Consider the following 22,905-nt stretch of genomic DNA (forward strand, 5'->3'; position numbering starts at 1 on the left):
CTGTGTCAAGCCTGGAGTCACATGGTAGGAGCTAAAAAGTGATGTGAGGTTGATAGTTGCCTATGTTGGGCCTGGAGGCATGTGAGAGAGGCCATGCTGCAAACCTAGGTAGGCTGCCACAAGTTCCAGACCTGGGGCCACTCAGCAAAAGGCGCAGGGCACCCCGAGACCAGACTCTACCTGATAGCTTCCCATAAGGGAAGTTTCCCATAAGGGACCTCAGGAAGTCGCCAGAGTGAGGTGAATTATGTTCACCGGGTTAATACAGATTCAGATTTGGTTCCAGTGTTCAGCCTGGGTGGAGCCTATCAGCAAGAGACACAGTGCACAACAAGGGCTGTCCTGGCCACCTGGGCCCTGTGGACCTGTGAGATTTTTTTAGAATGACTGCACCATGGAGTGAGATGGACTTCCTGTCTCTGAAAGAGTCTCTGGCAGTGCTTGAGTTAGGTGGGGCGGGGTGTCTAGGAGTCATCAGAGTGAGGCAAGTGGTGTTCACCAGGTTAATGCAGATTCAGATTTGGCACCTGCCAGCTTCTACAGGCTTTGTGGGAGGAGGTCTCAATACAGGGACAATGGCAACTGACCCTCCAACCCTTGTCTTGAAGAAAATTAACTTTCTCTCTATGTGTCTCTGGTGCCTTCCAAGACTAGATATGCTGTCCCTTCACTAGAGCAAGGGCCCTTTAAGAGGATGCCTAGGTTTCCCTCTGTCTCATCCAGACAGATGTGATCCTCACTGATTTTCACATCCGGATGTTGTAGGGGTTCTTCTTCCTGGCACTGGTGCTCTGGGCTGAGGAGTGTGGGGTGGAACTCCTCATTCTTCAGTGGGGATCTCTGCAGCTGAGATATACCTCCTGATTCTCAATTGCCATATGTGGGCATGGGACCAGCCCACTTCATGTTTCTGCCCTCCTATCAGTCTCGACGTGGCTTCTTCTTTATGTTCTTAGTTATAGGACTTCTGTTCAGCTAATCTTCAGATGATTCTCCAGGTTGATTGTTCTATAATTTACTTGTAACTTGGATGTGGTCATGGAAGGAGGCAAGCACAGCATTTACCATGTTGTCATCTTGACCAGAAGCCAGCCTAAATGTTGTTACACTTTAAATACAAGTTTCAAAACATTCATTCAAACTCTTTGAGAGAACTCACCTTCTTATTGCATTTGAAAAATCCTGAGACAGTCCTTACTGCTGCGAGCTTTTGTCTGAACATATTTTCTCTGACATACCGCCTAGAGTTCAGTTGCCTCTGAAGAGTAAATAAGATCGCGATTTGGAGGAGTCAGAAATGTCTTGTTTCTTCCACATCCCTGGCTCTAAAATCCTTATGTGCCTTACTGAAGTAGCAAAATCACCTGATCTTTTGGGGTTTGGATGCACTGTTCCTATTACTGTTTTAAAAATTATATTTCCAGATACTTTTCTAGTGTTTTTTCACTCTATGTGATTCACAAGATTATAGCATATATTCCATGTGCTTACTTACATACGGTTTTATCTGACATTTGGGCCACATACACATGACAAATAGCTAATCTTTCAGGCTTCTAAGTCAAGTATGCGATGTGTGTGTGCACACACACACTGATCTCAGGCCACTGAAGTTTTTTTTTTTTTTTTTTGCCAAGGTCTTGCATTCACAATTAAACTGTGTAGAATATTTCTGTCAAAGCTTTCAACTTTTTGGCTTTTCAACTACAAGTTTTCAGTTCCTTGCAAGTTTAATTAGTTACTCCCTAAGTAGCTAAAGATTTTCTCTAAATGTACAGTTGGATTCTGAAAAATCTCTGTTTGATTAACCTTGCAGCCCTTAGGCCAGAGCAGCTGCTGCAATGGAACTTTTAAGAAATGCCTTTTCCTAATGATAGAGAAAAAGATATTTAAGAATGAGTACAGACTTTGGAGTCAGGAGATTTGCTTTCGTTTTATATAACTTCATTTTGAAAGAGTTTCATACTCATAGTAAGTTGCAAAAGAAAAAAATGCAGATTGTTCCCATGGACCCTTCATCCAGCTACCCTCAATGATAATATATTACATAACCATAGTACACTGAGGAAACCTGCTTTCAATAATGAATACTTACTGAGCACATGCACAATATGCCAGGAACTGTTTTAAGATTTTTAATGGATTAATTCTCTTAAACCCCATGGCAAACCTTTGAGTTAAGAATAATAGCCCCCATTTTAGAATCGAGGTAGCAAAATTTACAGTTGAGGCAGAAAAGGATTCAGTAGATTACCCTTAACCAGATTCAAACCCAAAAAGTCTGACTCTAGAACATGTGCTTTGAAGTACTACATCACCCTGGATTTTTCATCTATGTGACCTTAGCCAAGTTACTTGTACTATCTCCTGTTTATGAAAATTGGGTCATTTTTAAGATTTTTTAAAATTAGGCAAGACAGTACCACATACAGGGTCCAGGACTCAAGGATTGTAGTTTTTGTTTTCCTTCTTCCCCCACACTTATGCCCCATATTCATTGGATGACTATTGAAAACAGGTCTTCTAAGCACTAGAAAATACACTGCAAATAGAAGTCTGTGAATGGAGCAAATCACTCACTGGTCAAGCAGCATTTGCATCAAGGTTTGCACAAAACAAACCAATCATATATATGTTTTAATATTCCAGGAACAGCACCTTCTGTTTCTCTCTGTGATTTCAGATCCTTCAGATTGTTTTCTTAAGAAACAGCATATGAGTATAAAAGGTATGATTTTCTGATTACACAACATTCAGCATAAATAGAAAGAAATTAACAAGTGAAAAGCAAAAAAGTTCTCAAAAGTATTCAGGCAAAAAGGATGAAAATAGATTTTTTTCTCTCATGGTTAGGTCTGATGAAAAGAATAGATACCAACTATTTATTACATGCCTACTATGTGCCAAGATTTTTAAAGTCTCTCTGATCCTCACAACTTTCATGAAGTTAGCCCCTTCAAAGCGAAGAGAAAACCTGGAGATTGAGCTGGTTTTCCTACCAAAAAAAGGAACAGGTGACAATAGCGTCCTTTCCCAATTCTGTCATCTACTTACCTCAATACTAAAATCCAAGAATAAGATGACAATGTGAAGATAAGCCAGTTAAGGGAAACTTTAACTGCCTTGCTAATTAGGAGGTGTGCCTTACCAATCTCTTGAGGACCCTATAGAATGTATAGATCCCTGCGGGGACCTTCTCTCCCAGCATCCTTGATGAGTTTTATGATTGCTCTTTTCTGTCAGTCATATATTACAGGGTGAACTATGACCAAATTTTGATTTCTAAATACAATGGGGATGACAGGATTATGGAGTTGCAGGGGCCAAGTAAGAGCAAAACCAAAGCAGTTTTCAAAATAGTCTGACTCGGAGAAATTTTTGGCATTGGCTAATAGATTATGTTGTCCCTAGACCTAAAATATTTAGAGAGTATATTAAAGTCTTAATTTATCTGAATAAGCAGAAAAGTTCTAAGTCTAGTGAACAGAAGTCTGGTTTAAGTCACCAAACTAGAGAGTCAGAGCCTCTCAGTCAATTCCCAGAACTGAGCCTGGTCACCAACCTAGAGCCAGTGGGTCCTTAAAGAAGAAGCCTGCTACACTGTAAAAAATGTATACCATTTATCTCTCTCTTTGCTTCTCCAAAAAGACCTGTGACTATTTATCATTTTGACTGTGCATTGGGAAAGAAGAAATAATCAGACTCTTCAGGAATTATGGGACACGGGATCTGAATTGGCACTAATTACTGAAAATCTAAAATGTCACTCCGGTCCACCAGTCAGAGTAGGGGAATATAAAAGTCAAATGACTAGAGAAATTTTGGTTCAGTTCCATCTCTTAGGGGCTCAGTAGGCCCCTGAAACCATCCTGTGATTATTTCCTCAGTTCTGGATTGTCATAGTTGAAATAGACATAGTCAGAAGAATCCTTAATCTTTAGAGTAAGAACTATTATAATAGAGAAAGCCAAGGGAAGCCATTAACACTCTCTATACCTTGGGAAATAGTAAACCAAAGGCAATACCACATTTCTGGAGAGATTGCAGAAATTAGTGTCACTATCATGGACTTGAAATATACAGAAATGATGATTACTACCACATCTCCATACAACTAGCCTGTAATAGTTCACCTGTGTAGAAAACAGATGGAGCCTGAATTACCTTAAACTTAATCATGTGGTGACTTCAACTGCAGCTGCTCTTCCAGATATGATTTTGTTATTGGGGCAAATCAACACATCCCCTGGTATCTGGTATGCAAGTATCGATCTGTCAAATGCCCTTTACTCTATACCTATTAATAAGATGACTAGAATTTGTTTTCTTTCAACTAGCAAGGTCAGCCAAAACCTTCACTGTTTTACTTCAGAGCTATAGAAATTCTTCAGTCCCATCCCATAATCTAGGCCACTGGGACATGACTATCCTTCCATCCTATAAGATATTGCGCTGGTCCATTACATTGATGATATTATGTTAATTGGACCCGGTGAGCAACTACTTTAGGCACACTGAGATTACATTTGAGTAAGGTGAATGGAAATAAATCCCATAAAAACTTTAATAAAATGTTACTGTCTGGGGCATGTTGAGAAATCTATTCCAACATGAAAAACAAGTTGCTACATCCAGTCCATCCTGAATAATGGATCTCTGGATTTTAGAGGCAACATATACTCATTTAGCAAGTGACTCAAAAGTTGTCAGTTTGGGGTGATTACCAGAACAAGAGAAGGCTTTGAAGCAGTTCTAGACTGCCATAGAAGCTTCTCTGCCATTTGGACCATATAACCCACTGATCTAATCATACCTGAAGTGTCAATAGTTAATAGGAATGCATGGAACCTTCAGTAATAGTTTACAGATGGTTCTTCATCTGAAAGCAGGTGGCCGTAGCACTATAGTCCCACACTATAATGGGCTAGAAGGACAGTGATAAATGGAAACTCTCCCAGTGAGTAGTATTTGGAGCAGGGCACTTATTCATTTTTCCTAGAAATAGGGTTGGCCATAAGTATAGATCTAAACTGTTTTATGGGCTGTAACTCGCATGGGGAAGAGGTACTCTCCAAATGGGAATGGGGTGTGAAGATATTAGTGCTTCATGCACAAATACTCACTACAAGATGAGCATTTCTCATTAGAGGAGAAATTTTATAATCACATGGATAGGATGATCTATTCTGTGGATGCCAGTTAACCTCTATTCCCAACCACTTCTGTTATTGGCTATGGATTCATGAACACTGTGGTCCTATGGCTCCAGCAAGGCTGATGTGGTTTCAGCTACTGATGAGTATCCAATCAGCCAACAACAAAAAAACAAAACTGAACAGCTGATAGGGCACCATTCCTCAGAAGGACAGTGTGGCTGGTTAATTACCTTGGATCACTTTTATTATGAAAGGGAGAGTAACTTGTCTTAGCCACTTATTTTAGATATGGATTTTCCTTCCCTGCCTGCAATTCTTCTATCGAAACTACCATCTATGGACTTACAGAATAACTTATCCACCTTCATGATATTCCAGATAGCCTCACTTCTAATCAAAGAATTCACTTCATGGAAAATGAGTGCAGAAATAGGCCTATGTTCATCAAATTCATAGAATTCAATAGTCATGTGTGATGTTCCCCCATCATTCTGAAGCAGCTATTTTGGCAGGATGATGGAATGACCTTTTAAAGACTCGGTTATAGCACTATGCGCGTGGCAAAATATTAAAGGGATGGGTCAATCTCCTCCAAGATGCAATATATTTCTCCTACAGCTGGGATTCATAGGTTTGGGTATCAAGGATGGGAAATGGGAGTGGCACCACTCTCTATGATCCCTAGTGATCCACTAGTAAAATTTTGCTTTCTGTCCCCTCAATTTTAGGTTCTGCTGGGCCAGATGTATTAGTTCCAAAGAGGAAATGCTTTCAGCACAAAAATGACTCCATTGAACTGAAGATTGAGACTGCCATCTGGTCATTTGGGGTCCTTGTACTGGTGAATCAACAAGCAAGAAGGGGGATGTTCCTGTACATGTTGAGGAAAGCGATCCTCTTGTCAAGTTGCTACTATACAAGAAGGGTAAGGAGGAGTATTCTGGAATGTGGAAAATTCCCATGCCCTGAGATTAAATTCAACAACCCAATTGGGACAGGACTACTAATGACCTCGATCCTTCAGTAATGAAGGTTTTAGTCACCCACTAGGCAAGGAACCATGACAAGCTGAAGTGCTTGTTGTAGGCAAAGAGAATATGAAATGGGTAGTGAAAAAAGGTGGTTATAAAAACCAGATACAACTCTGTGACCAGTCTCATAAAGGACTATAACAGTTATGAATATTTCTCATTTTCGCATGCATATTACTGAATAATTTTCTTTCTCTTTCTCTTCTCCTTATCATCTTACATCAGATGTGTTAAAAGATACTAACTTCATATTTCAGAATTTAAAGTAGAGGATATAAAAGGGGGAGTATAAATCTCTTAGGGGAAGAATGAACATTACCCAAAGACAAAATAAAAAAGGACTTTATATCCTCTTTCAGAAAAAAAGGTTAATGTTTCCATTGGCGCACTGAGTGTTGTATTATGTTAAGTGGGAACATAACTTTGTTATTGTTTTTATTTGGAGATTAAATATGGTTTTAGGAGTATGTATAAGTACCAAGTGGTCAAGAAGAGGACAACGGTGACTTTGTGATATATCAACTTAGCTAGGCTGGACTACATTTGCTTGAATTCCCTTTCCTGTATGCTTCAGGTTAGGGTGGGCTATAAGAGATATTCTTAAGGAAGTTTTTTGGGGGGATAGAAAGCAACAGGTATTTTGTAGCTCACACATATTCACTTATTTGCTGGTTCATCTCATTGGTGTGAAGGAGTGGTAGGGTTTACAACTGCTCTACCTTCCCCTAGATATTTCTTCAACTTATGCAACTCCTGGGCCAAGGGTGTATTTCACTTTTTGATGAAAGGCCTCAACTTCTACAGGATGTTCATACCACCAAGGCCGGAGGCAATGAGAACTGACATGGATTTCAGTTCATCCTTGTGGTTCCCGCTTGTGCTTATGGGTCACAGCTTGCCCTTGCTCTCCTCCACTTTATGTTCACATAAATACATAGATAGTGTTACAAGGATTTGACCTTGCCAATAAATAGTAAGAACTGTCTCTCTCTATAAATATATAACACAATATAACATAATAATATTATTAACCAACCATGTGCGTGTGTGTGTGTGTATATATGTATATATATATGTATATATACACACACACACACACACATTACGTATATACATATATACATATACATATATATATACACACACACAGTACGTATATACATATGTATACATATACATATACATATATATATACACACACATACACCAGTACGTATATACATATATACATATATATGTGTGTGTGTGTGTGTACATACAGAGAGAGAGAGAGAGATTCTGTTTCTCTGATTGAATCTGGACCAATACATAGGTCTAGCTCAAAGGATTAGAGACTTGTGACCACCAAGCACACATCCCAGAGACTTTGAAGATTTGCCCATTCTGGACAACAGCTATCGCAAACTCTCAGTTCTGTGTCTGAAGAAGGCTTTGCACTTTCATGATTTCTTCTTCTCCTTCTAGACTCATCCTTTTCCCTACTGCACCATCTCAAGGAGGGGTTTATGATAGAAAGGATCCAAAAGCAAGATATGCTTGAGGAAATGAGAAATAACTGCTGAGATTCTTCAACAGTCCCAGGCCTGGAATAATTATCCATCAACTGTGCTCCTCAAGGACCCAAGATTCCTTCTTTATCTCTGTGCATCTTGGGAGGATGTGATTTCCTGCTCATTTCTAGTGAACTGTGAACCTCCTCCAATCTTTCACCAAGAAGCACATATTCCTATCATGTGAAATTTAACATTTTCTTGTTCTCTTCCAAGAAATGTCTATGAGCTCCCATTCCAATTCAGCCCAGCCATCCATTGTCTCCAGAGCTTTCTCTTTGAATCCTGCTCCTTCTGCACACTAGCAGCTGACCTGACCTTTCCAGGAGAGCCAATGACATTGTCCTCCACCTATAATCATCTCGATAACTTCCGATATCTCCTATCTCAAAGCTAGTGTAGCTCAAGAGCAGAGATGGAGATGGAATATTTCCACTTCAGGGGGTGAAGGGGGAAGCAGACCTCATCCTCCCAAACCCCTCACCTTGGGTGTTTACAGAGATTAATGATTAAATGATTAAAAAAAAAAAAAAAAAAATCCCTCTCCCTCAGGACATTTCTGCTCCTCTAAATTCCTCAAAAGGTCTCCTTCCTCTAGGAAAATGCCACCCAGCGTCATAACCAGGGAGACCTGGGTCTCAGTGATCCAGACTACAGACTGTACTCAGCCCCAAAGGTACTTGAGAGACTGGTGGAAGTAATGGGTATAGTCAAGAGTTTAAGTCAGACCAAAGCTGAGAGCCCTATTTGAAAGCTAAATCCTTTATGCTGACTTGCAAGGCAAATACAAGAGCCATTAAAGATCCTTTTACTCCTATAGACAAATAAGTACATAGTAGGATGTTCACCTCGGCATTCTTGAGAATAGTAAAAATGCCAAACAATGTGAATGTTCAATAATAGAGTATTGAGGAGTTATGTTTTCGCTAAAAAAAGAGAGATATTACCATAAAATGCTAAATTTTTTTAAGAGCGAGTGGAAGAATAATATAAAGCCCATTTGTTTATTTTCTTTAAACTTTAAATTACTGACTGCTCGGAAAAAAAATCAGCTTTTAGCAATAATTTCTTTTGGAAAATGGATTTAGAAAAGAGAAAATTTATCTTTCCTATTACATATAATTCTGAATCCTTGGGTTTACTTATAATAATTAGCATTTTTGTAATTAAAAAATGATTAAAAATTATGTTCTTAAAGATGGATGAATAACGGAAAAATGTTTATAATTCTAGGTTAATTTTAAAAAGCAAGATTCATAATATGTAAAGACTACAACTCCATAAAATATCACACAAAAAGAAAGAGGGAGAGAAAGACACTGAAAGTACGAAAATAATTCAACACACAAATGCAGATAATTTGTGGGTATTAAAATTAGGGATAACATGTCCTTCAAGATACTTTTTGTATTCTCAAAACTTCTAAAATGTGAATTAATTTTTTTAATCAGAAAACAATAGACATTATTTTTTGTTACAGTCAGCTTTTATATTAACATCCTATGAATTTTTAGGCCGGGGAAGCTGTGTAGGGCTCATACTTCCTTATTTTTTTCCCCAAACCAAAATTCTCTGGGGAGAATTTTTCTCATGGATGCTTCAGTAGCTGTGTTCCAGTAGAGAAAGTTAAAGAATGAAACTTGGAACAATCCTGCCAAGAAACAGTTCCTCAGACCACCCAGGCTCTTGGCTGTCACTCAAACACTCTAGATATCATTGACAGTCACTGTATCCAACTTATTAACGAACCTTTCTCCTAGACAGACTTTTTTTGTACCCAATTTCCACATTCATATCTGCTGTCAAGCACCATTTCCTTCATTTCACCAACAATGAGAATTGAGCAGAGAGTATTTAACTCACTGCCAAAAAAACTCAATTCAATAGTAGGGCCAGAATCAGATGTCCATCTCAGTCATTTTTGCATTTATTCAAGCTCCTAGTATGTGCCAGTCATTGTTGACACTAAGGACATAAAAACCACATTGGCATAATACTTGCCCTTTCATTGCTCATAACAAACAGATTGGAGAACAGAAAAGATGCCAGGGAGGAGTAAGAAACAGGTTTAAAACTAATGAGCCTCACCAGTAGTGATACTAATGAAAAAAGGAAACCTTGGTCATTGCCATAGAGACAGGAAGAAAATGTAGGGTAGTAGCAATGGAGGAAAGCAAGGCCTAAGCTTGTTCATTTCCTGAGAGCATGATTCTCCAGGTGGGGTCTCCAGATCAGCACCATCGGCATCCCCTGAGCCTTATTAAACATGCACATTTTGGGGTCCCACTCCAGACCTCCTGGGAATGAGAAACTCTGGAAGTGAGGCCCAGCCACCTGAATTTTGACCTATCCTCCTTCCCCGCTCTTTCTCCCCACCTCAGCCCAACCCCTACCTCCACTACCTGTGATTCTGACATGTGCTAAAGTTGAAGACCATTGATCTAAAAGTTCAGTGAGTGACAGATTCTAAATAACTCAGGAACACAAACACACAGCAGAAAGCCTGGCATTAATGAGTCACCTGCGCCTCCTGGTAAGACTGGAAAAGGTGCCCCTGACAGATGCTCTTCCAAAGATAAGCCCCCAAAGTGCCTTGTTCTGCTTTCAAATTGAAATCTGGGAGTATTTATGACATGCTAGTTCAAAAGTAAGTTCAATACCTATTCGAACAACCCAGAAAGAACTCTCTCACCATTTTCTATTTCAGCCATTCCCAGGAGTGCTGAGCAAGAGGAAATCACCTAACAATCAAATTCCATGAATCTAGAGAATCATGTAAATTCACAGGTGGTAGGATGTGATAAATGCTTTATTAGAAATTTGAACACAATGCAACAGAGCACACAGGAAGCAATCACTGCTGACTGCAGATAGTTAAAATAAGGCTTCCTGAACAAACATCTAATGTGGAGCTTGAATAACTAGCAGAATTTTACCAGATAGAGAAAAGAACAGGAACAAAATTTGGTGGGTCATAAAGGCCTCCTGAGAGAGAGAGAAAGATGGGAAAGTCGATTACAAAGAACTCCAATGCCAGGCTGAGGAAGATAAACTTTTCCTGTAGTAAGTGGGGACCCTTGGAAAGTTGCAGAGTAATGGTGCGATGAAATAGACAAATAGAAAGATCATTTGGCATGGGTGAAATGAACAGATTGCAGAGGGAGCCAGTTAAGTGAGATTATTGGTAATTTTTTTCATTTGTACTTTTTCTGCTATAGATGTATTTTCTCACCACTTTTGTTGGAATTAAGATGTGTGATGCTGAAGAGAAGAAGCAGCTCAGGATAAGGGCACCTTGGAGATCCAGAGTTAAGAGACAAGAAGAGTGATCAGGCCACAAGCAAAAGCGTTAGTGCTAGAAAAAGAAGGGGCCATTTTTCCTTTGAGAGCAGAAAGAAGAGGATACAAATGTATGAAATATAAAAGTTTTTAAATGGAATACAGGCCTCTACTAATGAAGATAGTAACATCATTGCCTAAGAATACAGGATCGAGGCTGGGGGTGGGAGCTTGAGGAGCCCTGCAAAAGTTCAAAACACATGACAGCTAATACCCTTATAGTGTATGCTGTGTCAGGCACAGTCCTAAGTATTTTATATATGTTGACTCATTTAATCCTCACAACAACAACACCAGAAGATAGACACGATTATTATCACACCTATGTTACAGAAGAGAAAACTAAAGCACAGGGAGGCTACAGTCGCATAGGCGATAAGTGGCAAATCCAAGATTGAAACTGAGGCAGTCACCAAGCTATGTCAAGATTTAGAGAAGGAATACCCCCAGAATGACTGAAAGATCATAAAGTAGTATTAAAATCTCATCTGAGTTTTAAAACCATGTATTTGCCACAGAGTCAGTCGGAAGCTCTGCTTTGGCCCGCTCCTGCAGAGAGAACCTTAGAAGAACTATCGTATGTTCTGTGAAGGAAAGACTTGTAGGGCCACCCAGAAAACGTTGCCACGAGTTGCATTCACATCATGATGAGAAAGCGTTGGTTGTAGGATTCCCGTGGAGAAGCCAATTGTGGGCAAGCGGATGCTTGCTGAGCCTAAAGCCATCCATGTCTCAGAAATATCACTGGTTTTTCCTTAAATTTTTGCTCTGATTCTGGCAAATTTGTGTTTTAAATATATATCCATGTCTCAGAAGATCAGGGAAACTTCGGTGGTAAGAGGATTGCTTTCCAGCCACTGTGCCTTTGCCTGTGGAATTGGAAATTCTTCAAGTATTTGGGGGAACAGCAGCTGCCAACTAAGTTGAATCGAAGGATCTAAAAATAGCTCAAGAAAACACTAAGATAGAATGTGAAAATCAGATTATCTGAGAAGCCAAGCCGAACTTAGAAAAACTACAAGATGAGTGGAGAGCAAGAAAATAGAACTGCAGCCTTTCCCCAGCAATAATTACATCCCTGATTGTTGTCTGTTTGCTATGCAGAGCTCTCTCTCCTGTTCCTTCCTAGTAAAAATATTCTCAGGCCACCTTCACTGAATATCAAAGCCTTTAAATCAGATAAGCAGAATGCCTTGTCTAGTAATTGCTCATGTCAGACATAATCCCAGGGCAGTGAGAGGGGGCCCTATAATGTTCCTTGCCATCAGTGGGATGGACCTGCCTTAGGTGCAAGAAGAATAAATTGCAAAACCTTAAGCATCTCCAAAAAATGCTGCCACCACACACACCTCCAGTCCTTACATATGACGTTTTGAGATGCCCAGAGGAGACTCAGCTAAGATTTTGGTAGTTAGGATGCATTTGGCTGCCACATCAGAAAACGCTTCTGATAGTGACTTCAACCATAAGGGATGTGTGTGTGTGTAAATAATAAAATATATATATACATATTTAATGCCACAACACAGTTGGGGAAAGGTAGTTCAGCAGCTCCATATTGTCAGTGTAATGGAGGCAGAGTGCAGGGGCATCCTCAGTGTCTGCCACTCAAGTTATATAGAAAGAGGCTCATTCTCTGCCCTTCTCAGGGGATGGTAACATACTTCCGGATAGGACCTCTACTAATCTTTCTTGCCTTTTCTATCTTCTGAAGGCCACCTGCATTCCTTGGCTCACGGCCCCTTCATCCATCTTCAAAGCATATCACGGCAACCTCTGCTTCCATCGTCACGTCTGCCCTCTCCTTGGACCCTCTGACTACCTCTTTCTAAAGACCCTTGTGGATACTTTAGACCCGCCTCAACCATCCGGGACAATCCCCCACCTCAAGATCCCTAACCTAATCACATACGCTAGGTCTCTTTTTTCAGGTAAGGTAACATATCCATAGGTTCTGAGGATCAGGATGTGAACATCTTTGGGGACCACTATTCGGCCTACCACAGGGCCTCAAAGACATATCTCTTTGACTGTGTCCTCTATGCTCTTGCTCACTCTAAGGAAACAAGCCACTCTTCCTAAAGACTTATGTCAGATAATTCTAGAAGTTTCCATGTATCTTTCAGGTAGCCCTTTTGGTTACCTGACAACATGACTTTTTAATTTGGGTCACCATGGTGATGCTTCTTGACAGTGTGACAGAGGCTCTCTAGAGCAACAGAACAAAATGTGTGTGTAAGGTATTGATGCGTGTAAATGAAATAAATATGTGTGTGTGTGATTTATTATTGTGAATTGGCTCACACAGTCATGAAGACCAACAATTCTAAAATCTGTGGCACCCATGTTGCAGCTTGAGTCCAAAGCCAGAAGCTGCTGCAGAACCAGGAAGAGCTGATGACCCAGTTTGAAAGGCATCAAGAAGGAAAATCCTCTCTTAGTAGGGCAGAGTCAGGCCTTTTTGTTTTATTCAGGCCTACTTACTCAGTCTGCCAATTTAAATGTTAATCTCATGCCAAAACACCCTCAGACATACCTAGAATGATGTTTGACCAACTATCTAGACACTCTATGGCCCAGGCAAATTGACATCTAAAATTAACCATCACACAGTGCTGGTGGTGGAAGTGGCAGCTGCACTGCTCATGTGCAGCTGAGCCCTGTTCGGACAAGTGTCACCAGGTACTGACATGGTCGGTGGCACCCATTTGTCTGCACTTGGGGTGCCCAGAGGCCACAAGCACCATCACCTACCATTGAACAGTCAGCACACCACCTGAACCAGTGCAGCTGATACTCAGCAGGTTCCACAAAGAAGGCAGGTACATTACTCATATGGTTTGTACCAAATCTTTAATTGCAGATGCCTCTTCCTGACAGAGGCATGCAACATGTTCCACCTCACCTTCATCCCATGCATCGTCCTCTGAACCAAACTTATGTACTTTAACTTTCACTTTTTCTTACCTGGAGCATTTTCTGCAAAGATTCCTTTATTTTTCATTTAAATAAACTCCCAGTCTCTCATGCCTCATCCTCCACCACTAGCTCTCTACATGATCAGGCCAGCCTGAACCCTAAGATACACACAATTTGAATTTTAAACCCAGATTGGAAAATCTGCTGAAGATCTCGAAATTTTCAAGACAAAAAGGATGAGTCTCTCATGTCGCCAATGTCTTGAGTATCTGGGAACAGAGAACAAGTAGGAAGTTTATGAGCAGTGGGATAGGACAAGGGGTCTCAAGTTATACCAGGTAGGCCTTGTTCTGTCTCTTGGCTGAGTGTTTTTCCAGAGAATAATCGATTTACCTGCTGCCACTTTCAGTACCAGTCCTTGGCCAGCCTTTCTGATCCTGTGCTGCCCTTAAAACTTGAAGATGCTCTAGCAAAAACTCCTCTCCTGTCCCCCTTGGTGAAGGTCAAAGCAGCTAAATAAAAGAGCGACTCTTTCCAGCCTGCACTGTCAATCAGCCCAGCTGATCTAGACAGACACAGACTTCCCAAGGCTGCAGGAAAAAGCATACATATTTCATGGAAACCTAATCTACTTGAGCATATGGAGGTTGGGGGAAAACAAAGCCCTAAAGGGTGTTCCCTTCCCCTGCTGGGCAGGCAGGACCAGCATGGTGCATGTGGTGTGCTGGAAGCTTAGAGCTCAAAGGCCCCAGGAGGGAGGATGACTTCTTAGGCCCGACCTGCAGAGTCAGGGGGACAACAGAGCTACCGAACAGGCTACCAGGGCAGGGAGCACAAGCCTCTCAGGGGCCTTGACAGGAACATTTCAGCCAGGTCACGAAAGAAGCTGACTTTCAGTTCTGCCCTAAACAGGCACACGTAACAGCTTGTTTCATCCTTGGCCCACAGCACTACAGGGTAGCAGCTAAGAACGCAGGTTTGGAATCAGATAGTCCTGAGGCTAAGTTCATGCTCAGCTCTTCTTAGGAAGAAGTGAAGCCAGTTACTTTATCTCTCAGAGTTATGATTCTTTATCTGTAATGAACTATCTCATGTGAGATTTAGTAACAGCATCACTAATAGCTCCATGATGTAATTAGGAAACCAGATTTCTCTTTCTACTCCGTCTCCCTAGTATGTGGCTTCCAATCTCAAGGTCACCTAATGGTCCAAGATGCCCGTGGAGCTTCCGAATTGCGGGCTGCAAGGAGGGAAAAAGTCAAAATGGCAATAAAAAAAAAAAGGAGACTCTTTAGTCTTCCCGTTTAATCGGCACCCTTTAAGCAACCTGTCCTTCCCACACAACATATATTTATGCTTCCCTTTCAAGGAGGAGAGCTTGGTCTTAAGATCGAGCTCCATGGTATAAGGTCACCTGAGAAATATTCTTTTATGTGCTTTTATTAAACTAGGTTCATTGCTCACCACTCCGAATAAAATTGCGCTTCTATTACTAAGAAGGAAGGAGAAATGAATGTTGGGGGAGGCAACGAGCACTTGCCCCAAATACACCTCCTAAGTTCCCTTCTACTTTGTTCTATCATAGACATCCAGCTCACAGTCTCCTCTCAGTAAAGACTGGAGTGAGGCACCCAGAGAGCAGGACTGAAGCTAGGGCATGAAATTTAAGGAGGCCCTCTCTCTTGCGTTTGTGTAAGTGCCTACACTGTACCTGCATGAACTCAAAAGTGAGAGAGAGCCTCCTTAAGTTTTCATCATGGACATCTTGCTGGCCTCATCCTAGTCCTAGCTCTTTGTATTGTGGGGTGAAAACATCCACTCTTTTTTCCCCCTCATCACATTATACAGAGCAATTTCTTCTCATTACACCTGATTTTCTAAAATGGGCAAAACCTTCTCTGTGAGCTTCAGCATTAAGATTAATTTAGGATTCTCAGAGACCTCAAATCTCTTGAGACCCTCTAGAACACAAAAGCCACACCCTCAAGGGCAGGTATCCGTACCCCTTGGAAAGCAAGCATACATGTGCAGATGGCCAAGCTGGGTGCTACTTCACCAGGAAGGTCAAAGCCCATGGAGTAACTTCTCATTGCTCTGGATTTCACAACTGCTGCAGGAGGCCTGGCACTGTTTCCATCCCCCTTCCCCACCTCTGCTTTGAGTTCTTCCAAGAACACACCAACCTTGCTAATGCTAGCATCTCACAAACCAGCTGGCCTAAAACAAGCTTAGATACATTGTGGGTTCCTGGCACAATAGGTTAAATTCCAATCCAATTATAATAATGGTGATAATTGGCCACATTTAAGGAGCTGGCAATCACCACTATTTTTAATCTGCATCACTAAGGCAAATGGTTTTATGTACAGCTGGTTTCAAGAGAGCCGAGTTTTCTCAAGCGGGGAAAATCATGTACCAGAGCCCATTTCTCTTTCTCTGATGTTCTTCCAGTATGTCATCACCTACAAGTTCCAGGTTCATGGGACCATCAACCTGTTTCTTCCTTCTTGCCTTTCCTTCCCAGCTGGCTCTCCAGCCAGCAACAATCTGATTCATCCTATTACCATCTGTAGATACCCAGAGGCTCTTGAACTCTGAGCCCCGCTCAAGGACCCTGTCCATACCACACATTCCCAAAGAAAACGTGTGTCCCTAGTTTTATTTTGACAACACACTTTCTGAACCCTGGCTCGGGCTTCCTGGTATTTTTCTGACATCACCGTGGGCCTGACCTCCTCTCTCACAACCTTTGCCAAGAGAGAGGAGGTGCTGGCAGGACACCAAGAGGACCACCCATACTGGGAAGCAGGAGAGAGAGAATAGGGCAAAAGAAACACTCCGCAGCTTTCATCTCTTGCCCCATGGACAGAAGGGATTCTGGAGTATTCCTTGCATTCCCTGAAAAGGTTCTAGGGCAGAAAAAAACATCTGGGGAAGCATTATCTCTCCTTTGTGTTCTTTTTCTGTGGAATTGTGACTCTCACTTATCCCCCCTTCAATATCATGTACCCCTTAAAGGCAGCACTGGTTCATTTTCTGTTTTCACCCAGCACACTTCTGATATAGTCAATGTCCAGCATTTTTTAAATAAACAGATAGCACTGGGCATGTTCTGGATATATTCAAACCTCGCCAACCAGGCATTCAAATACAGTCAAATTAATACCATTCATATGTTATATATGTCATATCAAAAGATGCCTATAGAAAAATGTTCTCTGTGTTCACCATTCGGTTGTTAAGAATGGATAAATGTGAGGCCAGAACTGGGTTAAGGAGACGAAGGTATTCAAAGTGGATGCAAAATGTAAAAGAGCACACTCAAAAAAAAAAAAAACTCAGTAATCTAGATAAATAATATTTTCACGTAATTGTGTTCATTTCCTAGAGCTGCCATAGCAAAGTACCACACACTTTGATAACTCGAAACAAAAGAAATTTATTTCGTCACAGTACTGGATGCTAGAAGTCAAAAACCAAGGTGTCAGTCGGACCACGCTCCCTCCAAAGGTTCTGGGGCGTCTTTCCTTGCCACTTCCAGCTCCTGGTGGCTGCAGCAATCTTTGGTACTACTCGACCCTTACCTGCACCACTCCAGTCTCTGCTTCTGTCCTCACATGGTTGTCTTTCCTTGTGTTTCTGAGGATTAACATGGCGTTCTTATAAGGACACCAGTCATTGGACTTAGAGTCCACCCTAATCCAATGTGACCTTAACTAATTACATCTGCAAAGACTCTATTTCCAGATAAGGTCACATTCTAGGGTTCTAAATTTTAAGGGGACCTAATCAACCCAATCGAGCAATATTTTTTAAATCAAAATTAAAGCAAAGAAAAAAAATCCATGAAGAACAAAATTTTAAAATTCTAAATAAGTACAAGATTTGCCCCTGCACTAGCACGATGCTCTTTATTCATTCATCTCCCCCTAGGCCCAGCCCTGGGGAGATGACCTTTGTAAAAAGCCCCCCAAACAGTGTCAGGGAGCTAGAAAGACACAACTGATTTCTTCTACCACTTTGCTCTGTACATGTTCTCGTGAAGAACTCATCTCTTTCTGAGATTTGACCTCAGGTGTCAAGGAGCACAGCACTGTTGACAACACTGCTTCTCCTTCTTGCACCAGCCATCCATACTGACCTGACTCCATTCTTAATGAAAGAGAGGCATGCAGGAGAGAGGCAGAGCCCATGCCGTGGACCAGGTGAAATCTAGTTATTGCCAGTGAGTGTCTAGGAAAAGAAGCACCAAAGGAACACCTAGAACCCTCCCCAAGGCTCCAGTACTGTGGGGAATCCTGGGGAAACAAACCAAAGTTTGCATGTAGCTTTTCTGTATCATTCTGTGGTTTATGCCACACACTTGGAAAAGTTTCCAGAATTTCCAGAGGAACCTACCCAGCTCTTTGCAGAAAAACACACAATCTCTGCTTGTACATTGGTTTCTTAGCAAGGAAGCATAGGAAAAAGCACAGCCTAGGCTGCAGTGAATCGAAAAAGTAGGTCATAAATACCCTTGAATCAAATTACTGGGGATAACGGCTCCAGCGGACACCACAGCAAGCAAGTTCTAAGTGGTTTATTTTTCTTTCCTTTCCGAAGTCACAGAGGCAAAAGTGCTGAAATCTTTCTCTGCCTCCAAAAAAAGAAATAAAAGAGAATTCAGTATTTTTAATATCCATAAATATTCTAGTACACACAAAATTCTATGCAGTTTCTATATGTAGTTTCCATGAAATCAAACTGATGAGGCTGATACTGAATCATTCTTGTTTTCGAATGAGAAAAGTCTCAGCAAGACGCAGCCGACTTGCTCAATGTGCCCCAGATCGTAAGTGTGGTGCTAGGATTTGAACCCACGACACAGACATTTCCTCAAATGCTGGAATTCTCCATCTAGTTCACGGACTATATGCCAAGTAGCAATTCTGGTAGGTTTTCACCCTTCTGATGACTGTTTTTCTGGAGAGTTCAAAGACCGAAAACAAAATTGCTCTACATTGCAAGCCTTTGAAATGGGCACACCAATCCCAAGCAATTCCACTTCTGGGAATTTGTCCAAAGGACACAATCAATAATATACCCAAAACTTTATCTAGAAGGTTGCTTATAGCAGTATCATGAATGATAGTGGAAAATAGGGATAAAAAATACCCCAACTAGGGGGACGGTTAAATCAATTATAATACTCTTAGGGTTAGAGTGTCCCAGGTTTTCCAGTCCTGTGTAGTTACCCTGCTATTTAATGCTCAAATAAAATAACTGTACTTTCCATTCTTTTTGACAAAGGGATTCCTGAAGGTTTCTAACAATTTACGGAGAGTAGCTATAGTGGTTGTTGGTAGCTATCAGCTCTTGACTTCTAATATCTTTTGGACATATTTTTATCCTTTCTTCACTTTACTGCAAACATGAAAACAGTCCCCTTCATTTCTCCAGGCATCACGTGGTTGGGTAACTGTGCAGTAGTCTTTACTGAAGCAATCATAAAAAGAATAGACAGAACAAAACTTCAATCTCAAAGTCGGAATCAGTATTCATAAATCCATTGCCAGTGCTTCAATGCAATGAACTCCCTGCTGACCATCTCACCTCTTTGTCCTGGATCACTTGTCCCTGCCAGAGTCCGCTCTTACTTACACCTACATCCTTCTCTATTTCATGGATTCGAGACCTACAACCCCTGGCTCCAGACCCCCAAAGGAAGCCAAAACTCTTCCACCATCTGGACCACTCAGGAAGGCAATGTTTTCATTGCCATTTATCTCCTCTATGTCTTAAAGTTAGACCCCAAAGAAGGCATTAGTTCTTGCCTTTGTATAATCAAAAGGTCCATTTACATGTTTCTTTTATCCCAATTTTTATTTATTTATTTTTTTTAAAAGTTTATTGAGGTAACATTGGTTAATACAATTATATAATTTTCAGGGGTACATTATAATTTGACATCTATATGTTCTATTGTATGATTACCGCTTTTATCCCAATTTTTTTTTTAAAAAAAAATTCTCCCTCAAATGAATTTTGCTACCACACCCTAAAGAAACCAAGACAAACTTCCAATAGCTTTTAAAATAGCAATTTATTTCCTTCTCGCCACACATTTAATTGAATTCCTCAGAGCCATTAAAAGTCATGGTAGAAAAGTATTTAATGACATGGAAACACTGTTCATGGCATATGGAAAAGTGACAAAAAAAAAAAAAGACCCATCACAAAGTATGTGCAGTAGAATTCAAATTATATGAAAGTTGTGTGTATATTTAATTATAAAAAGAGGGTAAGATTTGGAAACATATCGTTGTGTTTTTCTATTTTGCCTTCCTACATCCATCTGCCTCCGGGTGAGACATTATTACAGATGCCAAGAGAAAGAATTACTGTCTAGCTTTTGCCATTTTAAATAGAATTTTACACCTGAGATGGGCTTGAAAGCTGGAATCTGGTAAAAGAGCCATTCAACATATCAGTGGCTTCGCATAAGGGATTGGAACAAAGAGAAATGGAGAAAAAGCTGGGAAATGGTCAGAGAGAAGAAGTTGTATCCCATGACCTCAAGGACAAGGGGCAAACAGGACTTTACCTTAGCCTCATTTTGGAACTTGGGGCAGAGACCACTGTGCAAAGCAAGCTCATGAGGCATGACTAATAAAGCAGAGAGATAGCTAAGCAGAGCGAGCATCCCCTTGGGCAAGCACTTTGAGTAAAGGCGTGGACAGATGACAGTACAAGTGGACCAAGCCAGTCAAGAATAAATAGAAGATGTGGCAGAAACTCAGGGATCTACAGTACCCACAGGAGCCATGGAAAGACCTAGATAACAGAAGGAGGTACCTGGCCCCCTAACAAACTGAGAATGAATAGGACTCGTGTCAGCAGTCACAGATGCCAGGGGCAAATGCCAGCAGAATATCCAAAGATGAGAACAGGCCAGCTATCACACAGTACATGGGGGACATCAACACAAGGCCAGGAGTCCCTCTGGCCATGTAGACATGGAAGCTAAGCCCTGTGTTCCCAAATGCCATTTTGAGAGGAGCTGAGTGAGGACAGCAGGGAAAGAATCTGAAAGACTGAGCAATTGTCCCCAAAAGATGAAGTAAAACCTAAAGGGACTGTATAAATTATTGGCTTAGACTAAGTTTAAAGGCTGGTGAGCTAAACTGAGAATCTAACGATTCTGTTTAGCAGATGGGCTAAGGATCAGAATAAGGCAGTGAATCAGTGAATTGGATTAGTTATAGAGCAGTAGTTCTCAGACTTTAGTGTACATTAGAATCTCCTAGAGGGCTAGTTAAATCATAGATCACAGGGGACATCCCCAGAGTTTCTGATTTCTAGGAGGTCTGAGGTGGGGCCTGAGGCTGTGCATTTCTAAGAAGTTCCTAAATGATGTAGATGCTGCTAGTCCAGGAATGATACATTGAGAACAACTCTTCTAGAGAGTTAAGGAACTCCATTGTCTTGGCACAGCTAGATGTAGTGACATCAAGGCTTATCTATTATCTATCTATCTATCTATCTATCTATCTATCTATCTATCTATCTATGACCAGAAGTACATATATCAAATGGTAGGTGTGGTTATAACTAGGTTATAGAATTATGGGTGATTTGTGCTTTTCACTTTGTGCATTCTGAATTTTCTAATTACTTAAAGTGAGCAGGTATTACTTTTGAAATCTGAAAAAAAATCAAAGTGTTATTCAAAAGATAAAGAGACATGCGGGTGGGGATCCATCTAACACAGTCCAAAAAAATGAGCCTGACCCAAGGGTCAGGCTCTCATTCCTCCTCCAGGCCTAGGCTGATCCTTCCCTTCCCTGGACCCAGCATTGTAGATACTTTACGGCAAAGACTAGTCTCTTTTATAGACAAAGAAGGTGTAGCTTGAAGTGTAAAGCAAATCCCACAGGCCATTAAATAGGTCCCTTGCCCACCTGCTATGGTACCAGAAATTGCTCAGTAGACTAACCCTAAAGAACCTTTGAAGATGTGCATTGTCACGGACTCAGCCTGCATGTTACCTGGTAGGGATCATCGTTCACTTTCCAACCAGGAAAACTGTAATATACAACACCTGGATTGACCTTGGGTCACTAGGAGGCAGCATTAGTCTAAGGGGAGGAGACAAGTGACATTGATTTTGCTGACAGGTTCAGTACCAAAAGTTCCAGAGCGCATGACCCAGGCTGAAGGAAACAGTAGGCAGCTGTTGGCATCCATGCGGCAGCTCAAGAAAGGGACCTGGAAAGAGAGAGCTCAGGCTGACTTGCACCAAGACTGAGAAGCTCCTGGCTCCAGCCTGGTAACAGGGCTGCCTGGGATGCACTGCAGTTCTTGGCTGGACTCGCCCTGCCTCAGGACGGCTAACATGCACAGGGACTTGATTGGGGCCTGCTGCAAAGGCCAGAAGGCCAATAAGCTGGAAATAGTACATTTTACACATGATTAAGTTTTAAAAGCAGTTGGCCTGCTTGTGGAAAATTGTCCTTTGAATGTCTTAGGACATCTTATTTTGCAAAGGCAAAATTGTCTGGACAAGAAGTGCTAGAGGCTCAAATCTTGGTCATAGTGAAAATTATAGAACGTATGGTGATTCTTTTTAAAAAGAAATCTTAATTCTTACAGAGGCCCAGCTTGCCTCCTGCAAGTACCACTGCCTCAACAATCATGAATGATCCTATCATTTCCTATCTACTGCCTTGTTTCTAAAATTGGTTCAAATATAGATTTCGTAAACTCTGCTTCAGGGGTGACCCAGGTTTAGAGTCTGAGTGGGATGACTTACAGTTCTAAGCAAAACAAAAAGATCTATTTATTTAAGGAATTAGAATCCATCTTCTTTGACTGTAACACTCTGTTGATATTATCCGCCTTCCAGCTCAGGAAACAAATCCTTCAGCAGGA

The sequence above is a fragment of the Pteropus medius genome, unplaced genomic scaffold, assembly GCF_902729225.1.
Source record: "Pteropus medius unplaced genomic scaffold, Ma_sr-lr_union100, whole genome shotgun sequence".
Lineage (NCBI taxonomy): Eukaryota > Metazoa > Chordata > Mammalia > Chiroptera > Pteropodidae > Pteropus > Pteropus medius.